Source organism: Sus scrofa, chromosome 13, assembly GCF_000003025.6.
Source record: "Sus scrofa isolate TJ Tabasco breed Duroc chromosome 13, Sscrofa11.1, whole genome shotgun sequence".
NCBI classification, from domain to species: Eukaryota; Metazoa; Chordata; class Mammalia; order Artiodactyla; family Suidae; genus Sus; species Sus scrofa.
This window is the reverse complement of record NC_010455.5, coordinates 78,838,980-78,860,621: the sequence shown is the minus strand read 5'-3', so window position 1 is coordinate 78,860,621 and position 21,642 is coordinate 78,838,980.

Below are 21,642 nucleotides of genomic sequence, written 5' to 3'. Positions count from 1 at the left end.
TCAACATCTATGAGTCTTCTGTTCTGCGAATAAGTTCTTTTGCATCCGTTCTTAAAATTCCACGTATAAGCGATAGCATATGATGTTTGTCTTTCACTGTCTGACAAACTGCGCCTGGCGTGATAATTTCTAGGCCATCCACGTTGCTGCAAATGGCATTATTTCCTTCTTTTTATGGCTGAATATACATATACATAATATATATATATATATATATATATATATACACCACATCTTCTTTATCCGCTCCTCTGTTGATGAACATTTAGGTTGCTTCCATGTCTTGGCGATTGTGAATAGTGCTGCAATGAACATTGGGGTGCATGTATCTTTTTATATTATAGGTTTCTCTGGATAGATGCCTCGGAGTGGGATTGCTGGATCATATAGTAGATCTATTTTTTTCTATCCAGGCCTCCATGGATTGGATGATGCCCAGCAATGCTGATAAGAGTGGATTTTCTCAACTCAGTCCACTGATTCATTTTCTTTTTTTTTTTTTTTTTTTTTTTTGTCTTTTTGTTATTTCTTTGGGCCGTTCCTGCGGCATATGGAGGTTCCCAGGCTAGGGGTCGAATCGGAGCTGTAGCCACTGGCCTACGCCAGAGCCACAGCAACGCGGGATCCGAGCCGCGTCTGCAACCTACACCACAGCTCACGGCAACGCCGGATTGTTAACCCACTGAGCAAGGGCAGGGACCGAACCCGCAACCTCATGGTTCCTAGTCGGATTCGTTAACCACTGCGCCATGACGGGAACTCCCCAGTCCACTGATTCAAATTCCAATCTCTTCTGGAAGCACCCTGAGAGATGTACCCAGACATAATGTTTTACCTGATGGACAGCCCTTAGCCCAGTCAAGTTGACACATAAAACTAACCATCACAATATGTAATGTATTAAATTATTTTAATTATCCAAACAATAAGATTGATGTAGAAAAATTAGAAAACACAGATAATAAAAAAGAAAAGTTTGAATAACCCCCAAATCCAGGGTCAACTACTGGATACGCCCGCCCTGATTAAAAAAATACATATGTCTCCTTCCTAGAGTTCAACTGTATTTATTCTTCTCTAACTTGATTTTCCTTCTGGAAAATAGATTATAAATGTCCTTACATCAACGCTCATATATCAACATAATTATATTTAATGGCCACATAGTATCACAAGGTAAAGATTACAAAAATTTATTTAACCAGACATTTCCACTTTGGGACTTTGATAAATCAAGGAATGATAAACAAATGTGTATATACATCTTTGTGCACTTAATTAAGATTTCCTTAGGATAAGTACTTAGAAGTGAGGTTGCCAGACCAACATCATAATGAAAGCCAGCACTATATGCCAGGCACTGGTCCAAGTTTCTTAGGAATAGTCACAATTGAACCTCACAGCAACTCTTTGAGGTGGTGCCACTATTACAGTCATTTTAGGACTAGAAGCCAAGACCCAAAGCAGTTAAGAGACCTGCTTTGAGCCCTGTGTCCAGTAAGTGATATGACTGGATCCGACCTGGTGGGTTGGCCCTGGATCCCTGCCTCCTCACCAGGATTTTTAAGTAAATGCTGCCCAGAAAACATAAGCCACTTGAGTCGAATGTTTGGGATGCTCATTTTCACTTTCCCTTGCCACCAGGGGGTATTGTTCATCTTTAAATGTTTGGACAACATGCTAGATGAAAAATGAAACCTCACCTTTTAAAATATTTACATTTTTTAGTTTTCTTCTAAGGCAAATTTTTTTTTCATTTTCATATAGATTATTTTTATTTCTTCTTTTATAGATTGCCTGATCATATTCTTAGTCCTTTTCTTTGGTCAGTTGATGTAATTAACTGGTTCTTGTTGCTTTTTTCTTTATCTTTTTTTTTAATTTAATCTTTGTATTTTATTGCTTTTGCTTCAAGTTAAGAATGTTGCAGAGAAAGACAAATCTCACACAATATCACTTACATGTGGACTCTACAAAAATGATACAAATGAACTTATTATTCTTTATCTTTTTATTAGGGAAATTTTCCAGTACATATAAAAACAGACTGTATAATGGCCTTGATGTCCTCATCTTTTGGCTTTAACAATCATCAACACGTGACAACTCTTATTTCCTGTAAACCTCATGCCAATCTCATCCCGAATAATCATACCATTATATCTACAAATATTCCCGTATGTATCTCTAAAATATACTTCCTTCTTAAAACAACCAAGCTGCCACCACCACACTAAAACAAAAATTAGTCATGCCTTCTAAACTTTGTCCATTGTCTATTGCGTTCACATTTCCTCTCTTTTCCTATACATGTTTAAGTCTCTTTTAACCCACAGATTGCTCTTCCACTTTCCCTTTCCTTCCTTCCCTTCCTCCTGCCTTTTCTCCATCACAATCTTTATTACTTTTTTGTGGCTAAAGAACTTTGGTTATTTGCCTTGGAGAACTCTCCCTGGTCTGGCTTTTGCCAACTCCATTACTGTGATGGTGTTTAATGCATCCTTCTTTCCCCTGAACTATCTGTAAATTTGTATTTAGATCTAAATACTTGATCAGGTTCAACTTTTTTGATTTTTTGCTCCTTTTTTTTTTTTAATGAGATACTTTATTTATTTATCTATCTTTTTAGGGCTGCACCCGCAGCATATGGAAGTTCCCAGGTTAGGGGTCGAATCAGAGCTACAGCTTCCGGCCTATGCCACAGCCACAGCAACACAGGATCAGAGCCGTGTCTTCAACCTACACCAGAGCTCATGGCAGGCAATGCTGGATCCCCGACCCAATGAACTAGGCCTGGGGTCAAACCCGCATCCTCATGGATACTAGTTGGATTCGTTTCTGCTGAGTCACAAGGGGAACTCCCAATGAGACACTTCTTAGGTGGCACTGTGCACTCCCAGCAGGAGGCTCATAACACCTGCTTCCCTCTTTTTATGGTGTTGATCACAGCATTGACGATATGTTGAGGATCATTGCCTACATCCATCTATCGATTAGAGATTTCCAAAATTGTGACATTCTATCATTCCTTTGCCATTTATTTGCTAGCTGGAAAAATTCTGGAAGGAGAAATTTCCCAAATAGAACTGTCTGGTTGCCTTAAGGTTCAGTTTATATTGGTGAGAAAGCTAAGGGTTTCTTTCCTCTTTCAAAATAATGAGATGGTTTCCTACTATCCTCCATGGCTACCATATGAATTCAGACATTTAAATATATTTGATTTGTTGAAGTTGATTGTACTTGTTATCCTTACCAAGGTGAAATTGTCTTGGCTTTGGCCAATAGGTGCCTCTTCAAGTTGGATTCCGGGTCCTTTTGAATGACCTTAGGAGTCTGATAGTTCCTTTTTATCTGGTAGGAAAGACGATCCAGGCTCATAGCACACATTTCCTGCCTCAGACCTGAAATTAGTAACTTCTCTGGGGGAATCCTGGTTTCTTTTGGAGGAAAATGATACTTATAGACACAATCTGGGTGCAAAGGTATCCTTATTACTGCTGGTGTTGTCCTTACTTCTGAGCCCTTTAAATGGGTAGAGATGGGAAATACAAGTATAAAATGTAAATTCATACTGATATTGCCCATTCAAATTCAGGACTATAGGATTTTTACTTTATTGCATTGATCTAACATTTATTTTTAATCTCTCTTCTTCTACACCAAGAGCCTTGGCTCTTAATATCACAATCAGTCTTGGAATAGAAATGCTAACTTTATTGTTCACAATATAAATATTAAAAACAGTTTAAAATTTATTAGTCTCCCCCCCCCCCTTTGGGAGTTTCTGCTCCTTAGGGAATAGACTACTAAGGATGCCCAGTTAAATCACTATGTTTCAGGAGGCTATGATGTAGGTCGCAGATGTGGCTTGGATCCTGTGTTGCTGTGGCTGTGGTGTAGGCCAGCCGCTACAGCTCTGATTCAACCTAGCCTGGGAACTTCCATATGCTGTGGGTACGGCCCTAAAAAGACAAAAAAACTAAAAAAAAACCCATTGTATTTTAAAATTTAATTTCTCTTTGTGGTTTTGCTGCTGAATGCATGTGTAATTAGTTTTGCTTCTTTGTTTTGATTTTTAGGGATTGCACTTTTATTATTTAATTTTCTTCATGTTGCTTTTATATATTCATATTGCTTATATATAAATACAAAATGTTGAAATATATCAAAATTATATGTATTACATGTAATATGACATATATTTAAAATATTAATCTATTGTCATATGTGCTACTCTTTGTCTTTAAAATTTTTTATTAAACTATAGTTGATTTACAATGTTGTGTTAGTTCCAAGTGTATGACAAAATAGTTCATATATATGTATCATATATATTTTTTCTTAGATTTTTAAAAAGATTTATTCTTTTTTAGATTCTTTTCCATTATAGGTTAATACAAGATTTTGAGGATAATTCCCCTGCTATTTATTAGGTCTTTGTTGGTTATCTACTTTTTGTTTTTTAATTTTGTTCATGGGTCTCTTCCTATAGAGAGATTCTAAGTTTTTATATGTATAACTGATGTTTTCCTTTCTAATTTCTGTCTTCGGAGTCAGATTTAGAAAGGCTTTCTTCATTCCAATATTCATACATGTTCATCTATATTTTCTTTCACTTCTGTTAAAAGGTTTAAAATTTGGGTGCTTAATACACCTGGACTTTTTGGGGCGAAGGTGTTAGCTGCGAATTAGGGATGTTATTTATTTTTTCCGAAACAGCCAGTTGTCTCCCTGATATTATTTGACAATTTATCCTTTCTTCAAAATATCCCCTTTATCAAATGTAAATTGTTATATGTGCTTGTGTCTGTTTCTGGACTTTTAATTTATTAATTCATTAATCTGATGGTCCTGGCACAAGTATCTCAGTATTCTTAATCATTAAAATTTATCATCTTGCAGGAAACTAATACCCTAATTATTTTTATCTTTCAGAGTTTTACCCCGGATATTTTTCAAAGTTGAAATGATATCAGATTCTTATGAAGGCATACAGATCCCCATCCATGAATGAACAAATAAACATGGACGGCTCTGGCATGTGCCTTTGTGCATCCTAATTACAACTCTTATTTGAAGTTGGGTATTGGCAAAGCTCTATTTTGGACCTTAATTGGGTGTCTTTTGACTACTTCTAAAGAGTGTTCCAGAGTTTCTGTTGTGGTTCAGTGGAAACCAACCTGACTTGTATCCATGAGGAAGCAGGTTTGATCCCTAGCCTCACTCAGTGGGTTGAGGATCTGGAGTTGCCGTGGCTGTGGTGTAGGCTGGTGGCTGCAGCTCCAATCGACCCCTATCCTGGGAACATCCATATGACACGGGTTCGACCGTAAAAAAGACAATCAATCAATCAATCAATAGAGCATCCCATTTCTCACAATCCTTCCTGTTCAGGATTCCCATTGGGCTGGCTCTTCGTAGGGTGGAGGGTGCCATCCCTGGCAGTTCCGAGTGGCAGTGTGCTGTAAGCTCAATTAACAAAAAATTTTGCAAGTGATTCAAGGATAACAACTTTTATTTTGCCAATAAGAACATAACAGAAAGAAAGTATGCAACAGTTAACACCTGCTAGCACTATTATTTTATAAAAGACCTTTTAATACCAGAAGAATAAGATTGAGTTAATCTTAGAAGACAGAACTTCCCAAGAATAGGCCCCTCACAATGATACACACCCTTCCTTTCCCTCGTTTCACTTTGAAATGAAGTGAACAAATGAAGACTTGTTTATGGGTCAGCTCTGGCCCCCAGCCTGGCACTTGGGAGCCACTGCAGTGGTTTGTGTCAACGGACCGTATAGTCCACGATTGCATAATTCAATATGAAAAAAAGAAAATGATGTTAGAGTTCTCTGGTAGCTCAGTGGGTTAAGGATCGGTGATGTCGCTGCTGTGGCTCTGGTTACTGCTGTGATGAGGGTACTTCTGTGTGCTGCTGGCATGGCCAAGAAAGGCAAGAAAAAAGAAAATGATGTGAATTGTATCTTCTGAGATAACTTAATGAACTTAACTTATGGGAGGACAAAGATTGGAAGTTTGCATAGGTTTATGGATAGACCTGAAACTTTTTTTAATCCCTTAAAAATCTGAACCCATAATTTGGAAGTAGAAGATGCCTTGGTCTCAGGGCTGGAATCTGATAGTGATGTGAAACTGAGATACTCATTAAGACTATGTTCAGTTTTGGAAAATCTGAAGTTGATTTACACACTGTAATCAACTCTAAGTTTATAGGGAATTGAAGTAAAGCAAACTCTAAAGTCAACAGAACCTCAAGTGTCATTCTGCACTTTTTTCTCTTCCCTGTTGGTGTGGCCCCCCCACCAGTTTCTGTGGGGAGCTACTGAGATCCACCAAGTCCTCTCTAGATATAGGGGGAAAGGATGTGGAAGGAATCATTGGCATCTGTACGGCCCGCTCCATGTCTGTTCTCATGCCTGTGGCTGTTATAATCATTTACACACCTATCTCCCTGCTGGAGGTAATGATGCAGGTTCAACATTAGAATAATAGACAGAAGATGGAGCTACCAGGCACTAACATTTGCTAAAGTTTTTAGGAAGGAGGATCCTTGTAATCCCTGTTTCTGCAGAGAGCAGACACTCCCGATCTGATAAGCCAAACAGGGTTAATTCCAAATCAGTTATTGTGCCAGGAGTCTCTTCATTCGGTATGAAGACATTCCCAATGACAAGAGAGAAGAACCAAACTTAGCAAGGAAAGAAAGATCCTCCTAAGGGATGGAAAGGACTCGGAAGAGGTCGGGTGTGTGTGGGGGGGATGAATGGGAGGACCTGAACCAGGATGAAGTAATGTGCTGAACTGTTCTGTTGCTGCAGGAGCTGGTCATAGTGAAGCTCTTGGAGCAGTGGAGATGCGTTCCACACTCAGCAGAGCCCATCAGTAGCATGGATTAAATGGGTGGCCTGAAGGACTAGAGAGCCGCCCTCTGGTCATTGATTCCACTATTCTAACTAGAGTCAGAGACCTTATGGAGGAGACAGGTGAGAACTTAGGCCTGATAGCTGATCGCTGAGGGTCCACTGAGCTCCAAGATTCAAGAGCCTTTTCTTCACACTAGTTCAGCGCAATAGTCACACAGAGAAAGTGCTTTGAGCTCCTGACTGGAAGTGGTATGCTGGCTTAAAAGTTGCTCCTATTTGGAGTTCTTTTGAGACTCAGCAGGTTAAGGATCTGGCATTGCCACTGCAGTGGCTTGGGTCATTTCTGTGGCGAGGGTATGTTCTCTGGCTTGGGAACTTCCAGCCAAAAGAGAAAAAAAGGGCTGCTATTATTTATTTTATTTTGTGCAGGATCAGCGAATGGGTGCCTACTGTACAGTGGCACTGTGGGCCACAAAGTGGATGGCTCATAAGGACTTTGCTGTGACATGTGGATCTCTTTGCAAGAGGTAACCACAGTTCTTCCAGCTAGCACCACCACTCCAGGACAGCAGGGCAGGGCCTGGCAAAATTGTCTTATTCAGACAGACAACTTCCCTTCTCTTAAAAAAGCAAAAATCAAGAACCTTTGAAGATAGGGAGCAGGGACTTGTCCTGCTTACCCTTGTGTTGAAAAGGTAATCAGGAGTTTGCCTTGTGGCACAGTGGAAACAAATCCGACTAGGAACCATGAGGTTGCGAGTTCGATCCCTGGCCTAACTCAGTGGGTTAAGGATTCGGTGTTGCTGTGAGCTGTGGTGTAGGTCGCAGATGCTACTTGGATCTGACGTTGCTGTGGCTATGGCTGTGGCCGGCAGCTATGGCTCCGATTTGACCCCTAGCCTGGGAACCTCCATATGCTTCAAGTGCAGCCCTAAAAAGCAAAAAAAAAAAAAAAAAAGAAAAGAAAAAAAGAAAAGAAAAGGTTATCGTCAAACCCCAATGGGTTTCCACAACTTGTGTTCTCAAGGAAGCTTGCTGTCAGGAGGTTTCCTGAAAGTAGCCAACACGCAAGGCCATCCCACATGGAAAAGTCCTTATGACATTGCTGCTCCCTCAGTTGCTATATTCTTTCTCTCATTTTGTTTATAGATACATCTAATTTGTTAGATCATTCCATCCGTTTGTTAGATATACCCAGTCATAACTGAATCTTAGCCTGGGCTGACATGCCTTTGAGTTGCCCTTGAACTGTCCCTTACTCTTCAACTTTCCATCACATATGCATACCACCATCACCACCATCAGCACCACCACCACCATCACCACCATCATCACTATCACCGCCTCCACCATGACCATCGTACATTTATCCATGTAATTCTGAGGATAGTCACTCATTTGTGAACACTTCTTTTACTATAGACTGAGTGAGAAGAGCCTAGAAAAGGGAGCTAGGAGCCCCGATTCAAATCCTAACAGCTACAGGCCTATTTTGTGACCTTGGGAAAGTCAGGTAAGCTTTTGTTTTCTCACCCGTGAAGTCAGAAATTTGGCAGAGACGATCTCCTAGACTTGAAGTATCCTACAATCCCATGAATGCCTTAGGCTTTAGAAATTCATTTTTACCTTTAAAAAGGTTAGTCAATTTACTAATTATAACCTGAAAGTCTTTTTGATATTTAAAAAAATCCTCTTGCTTTCTCTTTGTTCTTTGAAAATTTAGAGCTGCCTCATTTCATAATGCCTAAAGCCTCTACTTATAATCAGCATCTATTTCATGGTTCTGAGATGTTTTCCACATAATTGTCTTTTTTTTCCGCTTTGGAATTAGTTCTTTTGTGGTTAATATATAGCAGAAACAAAATGCTTTTGAAAAAGCCCTTTAGGAACTATGGGGTTCACAGCTGTAACACTAGGGGCCCACACAGCACTCAGAGAGAAATAGGTCTCAGAAGAGAAGGCAACCCCTATCCTGGGGAGAGAAAGAAAGGAGAGGCGGAGTCCAGGGGCAGGTGGCATGCTTGAGGGCTGTAGTAGACAGCAATTTGAGGGTGGCCTGGAATAAGCCAGGAAATGGTAATCCAGCTCTGGAGGGGAAAGGATGAGTATGTCCAGTGAGACCAGCAGGGGGCGGCAGGTCACAGAGAGCAGGGAGGGCAGAGCTGAGGGTGGGTCCCGCACAGGCTCCGTGTGTGTATGTGGAGCACCCCAGGCACTTGGAGAAGGAACATGACCTTACCTAGGATGCGCCCGAGGTACTTTTAGGTCCTAGGTACAACAGATCCAGGTACATTTGGGTTTCTCATCTAAATTCTGAGAGATCTGAAACATTTAGGGGGTGTTGCAGCAAAAAATGGGACTTCCTATTAGTCAAGGATTTGGGGGTTGGAGCACCAGTATTTGGAGTGTGGCCATACACAGACGATTACATAATCTCTATTCATCAGCTGTTGCAGGCTAGATGGCAAATATACTTGGGTATAATAACCCATGAATATGTATATATATTACTCTCTCTCTCTCTCTTTTTCTTTTTATGGCTGCACCTGTGGCATGTGGAAGTTCCCCGGGCCAGGGGTTGAATCCGAGCTGCAGCTGGAGCCTACACCACAGCAACACCCGATCCCAGCCGCATCTGTGACCTATGCCACAGCTTGTGTTAACGCCAGATCCTTAACCCACTAAGTGAGGCCAGGGATCCCCAGGTATTCTCAAGACATTCTTTTTTTTTTTTTTTTTTTTGCTATTTCTTGGGCCACTCCTGCGGCATATGGATGTTCCCAGGCTAGGGGTTGAATCGGAGCTGCAGCCACCAGCCTACGCCAGAGTCACAGCAACGCTGGATCAGAGCCGCATCTGCAACCTACACCACAGCTCACGGCAACGCCGGCTCCTTAACCCACTGAGCAAGGGCAGGGACCGAACCCGCAACCTCATGGTTCCTAGTCGGATTCGTTAACCACTGCGCCACGACGGGAACTCCTCAAGACATTCTTTATTCACATAGGTGGCTGCTAGTTTTCCTGTGGAAGGGATTTAAAGGTGATGACCTAATTGGGGGCGGGGGGCGGCAAGGCACTACAGTCAGTGAAAATATAAAGTAGATTTCATTCTCTCTCTCTCTCTCTCTTTTTGGCTCTGCCCGCAGCATGTAAAATTTCTGGGGGCAGGCATTCAACCTGTACCACTGCAGGGACCTGAGCCACAGCAGTGACAATGCTGGATCCTTTACCTAATGAGCCACTAGGGAGCTCCTCCATTCTCATTCTTGCCTTTTGGGGCCGCACTCACAGCATACAGAGGTTCCCAGGCCGGGGGTCAAACTGGAGCTGTAGCTGCCGGCCTATACCTCAGCCACAGGAATGCCAGATCTAAGCCGAGAGTGCGACCTACACCATAGCTCACAGCAAAGCCGGATCCTTAACCCACTGAGCAAGGCCAAGGATGGAACCCACGTCCTTATGGATACTAGTTGGGCTCGTTAACCACTGAGCCACGATGGGAACTCCTCCATTCTCATTCTTTTTTATAATTTTTTTATTTTCCCACTGTACAGCAAGGGGGTCAGGTTATCCTTACATGTATACATTACAATTACATTTTTTCCCCCACCCTTTGTTCTGTTGCAACATGAGTATCTAGACAAAGTTCTAATGCTACTCAGCAGGATCTCCTTGTAAATCTATTCTAAGTTGTGTCTGATAAGCCCAAGCTCCCGATCCCTCCCACTCCCTCCCCCTCCCCTCCCATCAGGCAGCCACAAGTCTCTTCTCCAAGTCCATGATTTTCTTTTCTGAGGAGATGTTCATTTGTGCTGGATATTAGATTCCAGTTATAAGTGATATCATATGGTATTTGTCCCATTCTCATTCTTTTTTTTTTTTTTTTTGGTCTTTTTGCTATTTCTTGGGCCGCTCCCGTGCATATGGAGGTTCCCAGGCTAGGGGTCGAATTTGGAGCTGCAGCCACCAGCCTACGCCAGAGCCACAGCAACGCGGGATCCGAGCCGCGTCTGCAACCTACACCACAGCTCACGGCAACGCCGGATCATTAACCCACTGAGCAAGGGCAGGGACCGAACCCGCAACCTCATGGTTCCTAGTCGGATTCGTTAACCACTGCACCACGACGGGAACTCCCCATTCTCATTCTTAAATGATAGACTATTTAGGTGCAGAACACTGGGGTGATAACTATTTTCCATCATTATGTTAAAGATTTGACTTCCCTGTGTTCGCACTTCAAATGCTATGGCATTGCAGTCAATGCACTGTCTCTTTCTTGATTTAAGATGTTCTCTTTATTGCTGCAATTCTACGATTTCACTACAGTGTTTCTAAGTTGGGATTCATTTGTTTTTGTCTATTAAATACAGTATTATTTGAAATTGGAGGATTTATATCTTTTAAAAAACTTTTTAAAAAATGAAATAGTCTAAAATAAAGATAAATGGGATAATTAACTAGATTTTTATAGAAGCTGATTTAGGATTTTTTTTCTGAGTATGGTTGGCTAATACCTTCCCCAAACAAATGAAAGCAGTTGACACTGAAGAAGCATTTTTTTGTACAATAAGTAACTTGATGAGAGGTACTGTTATTCTCCCACTTAACAGAATGGAATACTGAGGCTCAGGTTCAAGGTCACATGACTATACATGGTGGGAGAATTTGTAGGTGCGGCAATTTGTTTTAGCAATTACTGTTCTTCACTACCTTGTTATACTTCTTCTTGATATTAATCTAAAATTTTCAAACCTTTTTAAAATTTATTTTTTATTGTATTTTTGGAGGCTCTTAAGGGGCTAATAAAGATTACTGGAAGGGCACAAAAGCCTCCACTCTTAACCAGGTTCTCTTTAAATGTCTTTTTTGAAGCAGCTTTCTGCCCAGCTCTTTCCCACAAACCCTCCTCCTCTCCCTTAGATAAATAGGGTCCAGGGCAAATATTTTTCATAAAGCTGCTTATATAAACTATTTGATTAAGACAAAGAATTGCAATGAATTCAAAACTTGAATTAATTAATTTTAAAGAATTTAAAATCCCTGGGTATGGGCTCGTGTGATATAGTGATTTACTGTTGGAAATATAGAAAAATGGATTGAGAAGAGGTACTTATGAATTCATTTTCTGTTCCATTGGTGCATGGGAAGACTCTAGTGTCCTGGCACCACCTCATCTGGGCCCGGGAACCATCTTTTCATGTTCTTTATTGTCAAATGCACCATTCCTGGCTAATTTCCTACCCCTCGTTATTAGGAAAAGGTAGCAATACTGTCACAGCTCCCACTGCTCTATTTGTGTTGAAACAATGTAGATGTGCTTGTCCTCTCAACTCACTGACACCCACTATTTAATTCTGGTGACATCACCATTTGTGCTGCTGCATCTGCATCAGGTCACCTGTGAATCCTGCCTTCCAATGACCCTCTCAAATGCAGCATGCTGGAGTTCCCATTGTGGCTCATCAGGTTAAGAACCCAAAATAGTGTCCATGAGGAGTCAGGTTCAATCCCTGGCCTCACTCAGTGGGTTAAGGATCTGGTGATGCTGCAAGTTGCAGTGTAGTTTGCAGATGCAGCTTGGATCTGTTGTTGCCCTGGCTATGGCATAGGCCTGCAGTTGCAGCTCTTACTCAATCCCTAGCTCGGGAACTTCCATATGCTGCAGGTGTGGCCAAAAAAAAAAAAAAAAAAAAATGTGGCGTGCTTCACTGTTGATGAGCACAAAACCAAATCTTACCCAAAGTGTACAGGAAAATGAGAGTGGTAATTTTCTGATCTTGTTAGCTTTACCATTTGGAAGTTTATAACATAAATGTAGACTACATCTTCTGACTGTGTCTTCTCTTGCAACTTTTGGGCTTTAGTCACTGCCTTCCTAGGACGTGCTCTCAACGTTGACACATCCTTGCCTGAAGGGAGGATGGGAGAGGGGCCTCTGGTTGGGGGAGTGAGAAGAGCAAGGTAGGTCCTCCTCCATGGTGACTGAAGACTGAGCAGAATGAGAGGCAAGAGATGATGCCAATTAAAGCATCCCCTGGTGTTTCAGGGCAACAGTTTCAAGAGGCCTCAGGGGGTGTAGGTGAGGCTACCCTAGAGGATGACTGGACACATGACACGGAGCCCATGAGGACTTGGGAGACTTCCCTGGGCATCAGCAGTGGGCGACATCTAGGCTAAATGCCACCTGCAGCTATCCAATCCATGTCGTAGATCTGAGGCAGCACTGAGCATGGAACATAAGAATGAAGGTTGATGCCTGGGTTCTGAATTTATTCTGTGAAAAATGTGTCACCCCAAATAAGCTTGTTAGCACCATTTTAGGGATCCAATCTTTCACAATTTCACAAATACCGTACTAAGTCGGAAGGGTGATCTCCTGGCCTGGCTGCCATCCTGAAACTGAGAGCATATAGACACACATCCCAAAGTTCTCTTGGGCATTTGATCCACGCCACATCCAGGGTAGAGAGTCACTCCTTAGAAAGGGAGGAACAGACACAGGGTTCTCTGTGTCCTGGCTTGGTTTCCGTGTGTTTCATGATACGGTAGGTGCTGGATTCCTGATTTAACAGAAGAGAAAATAGATATTCTGAGTAATCTGACCATACCAGGGTCCACGGCAAGGGTCTAAACCCTGAGATCCACACCCTGGAAGCACACATTGGAACTGTCAACTGGAGAAAACCACAAACCTGAAAGTTGTGCATTCTGTTTTATGCAGCAACATTACTGAAGACTATAGCCAGGGAGACAACCTCTCAGAAAGCTCTGAGGAACTACTCCAAAGAGGCAAGGGAAGAGCCAGGATATAGAGTTTTTGCTGGAAAACAAAACAAAACAAAAAAACCCCGAAACACCCAAACTTATAGTTGAATATCAATAGATTACTGCTAATCACAAAAGACAGACATCTCAAGTTAATGATTTTAGTGCTTTTCTATGTATGGAAAGATGCAAGAATCTGACTTATTGAAATTATTCCTTAGATATGCATCTGTACTGTCTAAGGCCAGTATTCTATCTTTCTTCATCCACAATTCCCTTCATGGAGGTCTGTCAAGTGGCTGCAGTGGCTGATGGCTTGGTGGAGGCAGTGTTTATTGCTTACTAGAATGGTGGGCAACATTTTTTTTGTTGGCAGTGGGATCACACATCCATACCTGGGGTCACAACTTGGTAAGCCTGGCTGTTTTTTCGTGCTTCTCAAGCCCACAAGGAAATGGTGCTGCTACACATTTCTCCAAATCCCCAGGAAACTAAGGCACCTATTCTTGGGGTATCAACTTGATTTAAATTATCTGAGGGGACAAAGGCTAATAATTTTTAACTGGTGAAATTCCCGTTGTGGTGCAGCAGAAACGAATCTGACTAGTAACCATGAGGTTGTGGGTTTGATCCCTGGCTTTGCTCAGTGGGTTAAGGATCCGGTGTTGCTGTGAGCTGTGGTATAGGTTGAAGATAGGCTCGGATCCTGCGTTGCTGTGGCTGTGGCATAGGCCAGGAGCTGCAGCTCCAATTTGACCTCTAGCCTGGGAACCTCTATATGCTGTGGGTGTGGCCCTAAAAAAGCAAAAAAACAAAAACAAAAACAAAACAAAACAAAAAACATGAACCCTTAAATCATTACAACAAATTCAGATACCTTATGGAGCATAATGTGATGTTTATAAAAGTCTCTACTTAGAGCTGAAATTGAGTCTGGGCCCTCCTAGCCTCCCAAGGACAAGTTTCCCAGGGCTGAATATCTCTTGTCTCTTTTTTTAATGTTTAAAAATATTTTGAGAGATAATTCATATGACACAAAATTCACCATTTTAAAGTGTACAACTCAGCAGTTTTTAGTATATTCACAATGTGGAGCAACATCCCCAATATTATCATCTTTTGGAGGCGTTCCTTCATGAGAAAGTTGGGATGCTGCCTGCCAATCTGCCTCCAGAGTAGAATTTGAAGCATTAGTGAAAGGAATTGGGAAAAATTCTTATCATGGATGTGGCTCTTCGTCCCATGGGATGCATTTTCAATTCCGATCAAGTCCTCTCCGAATGAGTTCCTTGAGTATTTATGCTGGGCTGTGGATGGATTATCACTAGAAGAAACAAGGATGAAGTCTTCCTGCCATAGAATTGATTGAATCCCAAAGCACTAAACAGCTTAGAAACTGTGAAGACTCCTGAGAGAACTGCAGGGGCCGGACTTGCTTTTAATCAGGTTTCAATGCAGAGACAGGTGTCCTGTCGATCGCCTCACTCAGGGACACATTTGTTGTGGCATTAACAAACAACGTCAGCATTCCCCAGAGACCCACAAAAGCCCGATCCAATGTGAGTTTGGGTCTTTCTGTAAAGGTTTGCAGTAGGATTCCTGGAAGTTTAGATAATGGCCTTCCTCTCACTGAAGATGCCCATTGGCTATTCCAGGGGCCCAGGCCTGCAGTGGTTATGTTAATACTTTTCATGCAAATTTGCAAGCAGGCTTGAACGATGGTGAGTCCCCTTGGCATTCCTGCCCAGTATCTCTGCAGAATGAGGACTTGCGAATAGGAAAGTAAGTCTCCGAACTTGCCTCTAATCTGGAAACTTCTCTTCTTACAGATTTTACGGAGATTCTTGAGACAACCATATACCTTCTCAAGGCCATATCCAAAATCCTATTAACTTAGATCCTAGATTTTATAATTCATATCCATTGCAAGTTCTGAGAACTCACGGTGTTAGGAAAATGGCTCCTGTCTCTTTGAGAAATGGTAATTTGCGTATCTGTGAATAATAGTACTTATTTTTTATAGACTACTGCCATGGGCTGGGTGCTTTACATGTATTTTTGATCCTTACAACAGTCTTGCAAGGTAGGTGTTAGAACATGATGACTGGGCTGCCGGGGCTAGGAGAGGATACTAACTGGCTCACTTTAGTACAGCTCGCTCGGAAATGCCCAGGCTCCAAATTTCCCAGGACACCAGCCCCCTTTTCCTTTGAGCTTTACTTCTGATTTTGGCCATGTGGTCCACTGAACCACAATGTGCTCTGAGTCTGTTAACTGAAAAAAGTGCACAACTTAAAATTTGAGAATTATGTTTTATTTGGTGAATTCACTAAAGGCTTAAGCCCTGGAGATAGGCTCTTGGATAGCTCTGAGGGACAATTCCAAAGAGGTAAGAGAGGAGTCAGGGTATAAGGAGGTCAAACAAACAACCCCAGGTCGCCAAACATCAAAAGATTACTGCTATTTAAAGAAAACCAGACATATCAGAATAATGAACTTAGCACTTTTTTATGTATGGGAGGATGAAAGAGTCTGGGCTCATTAGAATCATTCCTTTGATATGCATCTTAACAGTCTAGGGCCAGTATCTTCTTGGTTTCACCCTGAATCCCCTCAGGATGCACAGTTGGGGGGCTGCTGTGGCTGATGGCTTAATGGGCACAACATCTTTTGTATACTGATGTGACAGGAAACACTTTTTGTTCAAGAGTCAGACAGATGTAATTCAAATTCCAGCTCCACTAATCAATAGCAGCATGACTGGGTGAGTCATATAACTTATCTGGGCCTCGGTTTCCTCAGCTTTAATTGGGATAATGATGCTTTGGAAGGTTGCTATGGGAATGGAATATGCTAAAGCACTTCCAAGTCCCCAGCATGGTATTGGCACATTACATAGCACAGCAGAATCTCAACAAGTGATACTTCTCTTCCTTCTTTATTCATCTCTGTATCTGCTGTGGCACCTGGTACAAAGTAGGTACTCAAGAAATATTTGAGGAGGTAAATTCAAAGGCTTCTCCATGGCCTTGTTTCACAAGGACATAGTGAAGGTGGACCCTCTCAAACACCTCCCTGAAAGAACAAAAGGCAGTTTTGAAGCATGTAAAAGCTACTCATGGTTGAAATCTTTAGGATGAAGCAGTAAGACAAAATATCCTAAAAATAACAAGAATACTAAAATTCTGAAGCCAAATTCACTATGTGGAGTGCTGTTGATCTTCAAGAAATAGCAGGTTGAGGATTGTCAAGTGCTCTGAGGCAAGGGACAATAAATGTAATAAGAATGGCTCTTGGGCTTGGAGGGTTATTCAACAGTGACTGAATTGGTTGGAGACAGTGCACTTTTGTAAGTGTATCCTTGCTTAAGAACAGATAAAGAATAAAATATAAGATTTTTGAATATGTGACGTGGGGGGTTGCAGGGAGCACACCTTGCTTGTGATGTAGGGAGTGGTTGGCTGAGGTCTCAGAAGAGATACAGGATGGTGAGTGTGTAGCATGGATGCTACCTGTCCCCAGCCAGCTCCATCACAGACACCACTCATTGATCATGGCATTCTCTCAGCCCAAGTCCTTCTCACCTCAGTCAGTTGGACTCAGTCTGAGTCAACATTTAATATTCAATCATTGTTGTTCATGGTCCAGACAGAGAGACTTTGTGCCCATTTAGAATCTAAGATTCAAAGACCCCTCTTTTTTCCAAGGAAGCTTCAGTCTAGTCTCCTGACACAGCCAAGCCACAACACCAAAGCTACAGAATCTCTCAGGATGCCATGAAGATTTTAATGAAATGCAATAGTTGCCTGTTGTCCATGTGGGATAAGTTCCATGACCCTAGTGATACATGAATTGAAGGCTAGCATCTAACCCTGTATATACTATATTTTTTCCTATATATACACACTTAAGATAGTTTAATTTATAAATTAGACACAGTAAGAGATTGTTGTTAAATGAAAACTAACAAAAATTAGAACAATTATAATGATATACAGTAATGAAAGTCCATTTATCATGCATTGTGGCCATAACTTTTACAGTTTGAGGTATGGCAGCAAAACTACTATGAATTTCTTCTTCCTTTTTTACAATTTTACAGATAGAAGACTCATTCTAACCCTAAGTCTTCAGCATTTTTTTTTTCTTTCTTTATGTCAAGAACTTTTACCTTCTCACTTGAAGAACTTTATAGCTTCTCCTTGACATATCTGAATTGCCTGCATCCCTACTCTTGCCCATTGAAGCCATTATTAAGTAAAGTAAGAGTTACTTGAACACAGGCATTGTGATAACCTGACAGTGATCTGATAACCAAAATGGCTAATAAGTGACTAATGGGTGGCGTACTCGGGACAAAAGGGTGATTCACCTCCTGGATGATACAGAGTAAGATTAAGTGGGATGGTGTGAGAATTCATCACAATACACAGAATGCTGCACAATTTAAAACTTATGGGGGAGTTCCAGTCGTGGCTCAGTGTTTAATGAATCCGACTAGGAACCGTGAGGTTGTGGGTTCGATCCCTGGCCTTGCTCAGTGGGTTAAGGATCCAGTGTTGCCATGAGCTGTGGTGTAGGTCGCAGATGCAGCTTGGATCCCACATTGCTGTGGCTCTGGAGTAGGCCGGCAGCTACAGCTCTGATTAGATCCCTAGCCTGGGAACCTCCATATTCCTTGGGTGTGGCCCTAGAAAAAGACAAAGAGACCAAAAAAAAAAAACTTATGAATTTATGTCTGGAATTTTCCTTTTAATATTTTGGACCATGGTTGACTGGTAGGAACTAAGATGAGGTTTGCTGTTCAAGGCCCACCTGTTCTTGAGTATCTGGATATAATCTTCCATGATATTTGCTTAGGAATACCCATCTAATAGGGTCAACAGGATTTCCAGTTCCTTAGACTTGACCCTTTTCCACTGGGAGAATTCTGAGTGGCTCACACAGTCATATTGTGCTTCCTGAGCACAGTGACAGCCAGAACTTCCAAGATCTTCTATGCTGGTCTCTGGAAAGCCTTCATCTTGCCCTTACTTTGGAATGATATTTACCTGGATATAAAATTCTAGCTTGGCAGTTGTTTTTTCCCCCGAACTTTTAAGATATCATTACAAGGTCTTCTGGCACTCGTTGGTATTTATGTCAGTCTCATTGTCATGAATTTATAATAAATCATTTTTCTTGACTTATTTTAAGGTATTCTTTTTATTGCTGATAGTCTCCACACTTATGACAATGCATCTAAGTAAAGTTTAATTCTCCTCAGGATACAGTGTATTTTTGTACTAAAGAATACATCTTTCTTCAATTCTAGAGACATTTCTTCTCCTCTACTTTGACTACTTTGGAACCAAATTAAGTGCATTTTAAAGCTCCCCGTTCTGTATGTCATGTCTCTAAAGTATTTTTTTAGGCATTACATCTTTCTCTCCTTGTGTTGAGTCATTTCCTTTACTCTTCTAAGATACCATACTATGTCTAGTCCACTATTTAACTTGACTATAATTCTCATATCAATGACTATATTTAAAATTTCCACCATTTTTATTTGGTTCATTTAAAAATACCACTTTTCCCCCCAATTCTTTTCTTGGGGGCACATTTAAAGTATCCTTATTTTACAGTTTCATATATTTCTATTAGCTATAGATTCTGATTTGAGATTTCTCTTGGTTGTCAAATCTAGTGACCTCATCATTATTTCCTCATGATTTAAAATTTTTGATAGTCAGCTTAACTTTAGTGAAAGATATTTTTTTTTTTTTGAGGAATGCTTGTTTTTGATGGGATTTGGATGCATCCATATCCTGCTTTGGAACGCTATGGTTTCAGTTATTTCATACTTTCTGTCTTTTTCTTTCTTTCTTTTTACCATTATATCAGCAACATATGGAAAGTTCCTGGACTAGGGGTTGAATCAGAGCTGCAGCTGCAGGCCCATGCCACAGCCACAGCAACATGGGATCTGAACCACATCTGTGACCTACACCATAGTGTGTGGTAATGCAGGATCCTTAACCCACTGAGAGGCTAAGGGATCAAACCTGAATCCTTATGGACACTATGTCAGGTTCTTAAACCATTGAGTCACAACAGGAAGCCCAAGAAGCATTATTTTAATTGTTCCATTAGACAAATATTTATGGTCAAGCCAGGCTCTGTATGGAGTAGCATGCAGAGAGTGGCCACTGATTAGTTCTTTGTCTTCTATACATATCATCCTGGAAACTTCCTTCTCTGTATCAAATGAGTGCAAAGTAACATTTTCAAAATGTTCTTTCAATTAAGTTTTCAAAGTTAAAAAAAAAATTTCCTGGTTTTGTATTGGATTTAAAGACTGCCAAGATTTGCCTATTATGATTACTTACTCAATGCCCTTATGTTTTCTAATTGTGCATAAGTGGATATACACACCCTTTTTTGGGTATCACCTATGGCATGTAGAAGTTCCTGGACCAAGGACTGAACCCATGCCATATCAGTGGCCTGAGTCACAGCAGTGACAACGCTGAGTCCTAAACTGCTAGGCCACCAGGGAACTCCCAGATAAATCTTTCTTAATGTGGCTTCATTGCTACTCCTAGTTAAGTGGGAGAGTATGGGAAAACTAAAATCTTCCCACAACTACTAGGAAGGCTAGATACAGTGCACTGTCTCAAATTCTCAGGCTTTGAGTCTTGCATTATATCTTGTGATATACAATGTTCTCTTTAATAAAGTTTGTTATTGATGCTTTTCACTTCTTCCTGAAGATCCTAGTTTCTTTTCTTTTTTTTTTTTTTGTCTTTTTTTGCTATTTCTTTGTCTTTTTGTTGTTGTTGTTGTTGTTGCCATTTCTTGGGCCGCTCCCGCGGCATATGGAGGTTCCCAGGCTAGGGGTCCAATCGGAGCTGTAGCCACCAGCCTACGCCAGAGCCACACGCGGGATCCGAGCCGCGTCTGCAACCTATACCACAGCTCACCGCAACGCCAGATCGTTAACCCACTGAGCAAGGGCAGGGACCGAACCCTCAACCTCATGGTTCCTAGTCAGATTCATTAACCACTGCACCACGACGGGAACTCCCTAGTTTCTATTTGGTATCATTTTCCCTCAATCTGAAGAACTTCCTGTAGTATTTTTGTACTGTAAATCTGCTGGCAATGTATTCTTATGATTTCCTTTTATCAGAAAACTATATTTTGCTTTCACTCTTAAAATAGTCAAATAGAATAACCAAGGACCTAGTGCATAGCACAAGAAATTATATTCAATATTTTGTAATAACCTAAAATGGAAGAGAATAAAAAAGAATACATATAAATTTACATATATATGTGTAACTGAATAACTTTGCAGTACACCTGAAACTAACACAACATTGTAAATCTACTGTATTTCAATAAAATATAAAAAAATCATGATATCATAAAAAAGATATTTTGAGCTTAATATAGCATTTTAAGTTGACAGTTTTTTCTTCTGGTGCCTTAATTTTATCATATCATTCTCTCCTGGCCTTCACTGTTTCTTTTTAATATTGTCCTACAAGTCCCTGATATTCCTTTTCTGTTTTGGGGTAATCTCTATAGCTCTAACTTAAAGTTAACTGATGATTTCCTACTGCCTCCATTTTGCTTGTAAGTTCATACAATACTTTTTTTTTATTTTGGATATTATATTTTCAGTTCTAGAATTTCATTCAAAAACATGATTTATATTTCTGCTATTTCTTACTTTTTCATTCATTATGAGCATAATTTCTTTTATGTATTTAAGCATAGTTACAGTAGCTGCTTTAAATTCCTTGTCTGGTAATTTTAACATCTAGGTTATCTTGAAGTCAGTCTCCACTGATTGCCTTTTCTATTAAAAATGTGTCTTGTCTTGTGTATGTCATGTGCATTTTTCCCAAGTGTCACCTACCCTCCAGAATATGCCTATCTTTGTTCACTCTCTAGTGGCTACGTCGTTGCTTTTTCTGTTTAAAAATTTTTTATTTTATTTTA